Consider the following 1,111-nt stretch of genomic DNA (forward strand, 5'->3'; position numbering starts at 1 on the left):
GGGAGGGAGGGAAGCTCTTGCGATTGTACAGGCAGCCGGAAAGGAAGTCCGGCAAGCTGCGCTGGAATATAGAGGGACGGGGCATACCAATAGAAGCCCCGCCCCCTAAAGCTGGGGGGGGGGGAGAGAACAGGCAGACCAAACCACAGGCAGAGAAAGGAGAAGGGAAAAAAACGCCAAGGATAAGGGGCACAGTGAATAAGCAAGGAGATAGATATATAACAGAATGGGAAAACGGGAAACATGGCTGAGGGAAGGGGGAAAAACCAATAAATATGAACACTCCCACCGTCGCAGTCCCTGGCATCCTCCTATACCGGTCCGGTGCCTTCAAGACTGTGAGGATGGATAACACCATATTACCGTTCCCTTCCCATTACATGAGATACCGAGAGTAAATAATGACACAGGACAACAGTTAAACCTTTGTTGGGCTGGAGGTCGGCCACAGCATTTATTTTCCGGTTAACCTTTGAACTTGTATTTGCATAACCATAACAAAATTAACAAACGTGGGACGGAAAGGCGGATGCCTGGCCCCTTCACTTCAGGGAGGCCACTCCCACTTCCCGTCCGACCGACTATTTCCTCTGGAAAACCACCAAGAAGGACCTGGCGAAGGGCCTAAGCCAGGCTCCGACCTCCACCCAAAAGAAAAATGGCCTGCTCCACCCCATCCTGAAGTCCAGCTAAGAAAATGTCCATCCCAATCTCGTTAAGGTGCACACCATCTTGACGCATGAGCCCCCCATTTTCTCCCTCAAGTTGACGATGACGCACCACGATGCCACCTTTTGATCGGATTAAGCGAGCCATCCGGGAATTCACGGTCCTGCGAGACCTCTCAATAGCTGCAGCGTCCCTATTGGAACGCCATGACACCCTGGACACGATCTCCGACCAAACTATGTCTACATTGTTGAAGAAGGAGGAGAAACGATCAATGTCCGACCGCATCATGGTCAGTAGCTCAACCAGGCGCATAGATACCAAGTCATTACCACCAGCGTGAAGAACGAGGATTACAGCCGCAGGAGCGAGCCTGCTCAATTCGACCACCTCCGGCAGCACTTGGGACCAACGAAGACCGCGGACACCTCTCCAAAGGACG

Source organism: Leptodactylus fuscus, unplaced genomic scaffold (genome assembly GCF_031893055.1).
Source record: "Leptodactylus fuscus isolate aLepFus1 unplaced genomic scaffold, aLepFus1.hap2 HAP2_SCAFFOLD_199, whole genome shotgun sequence".
NCBI lineage: Eukaryota > Metazoa > Chordata > Amphibia > Anura > Leptodactylidae > Leptodactylus > Leptodactylus fuscus.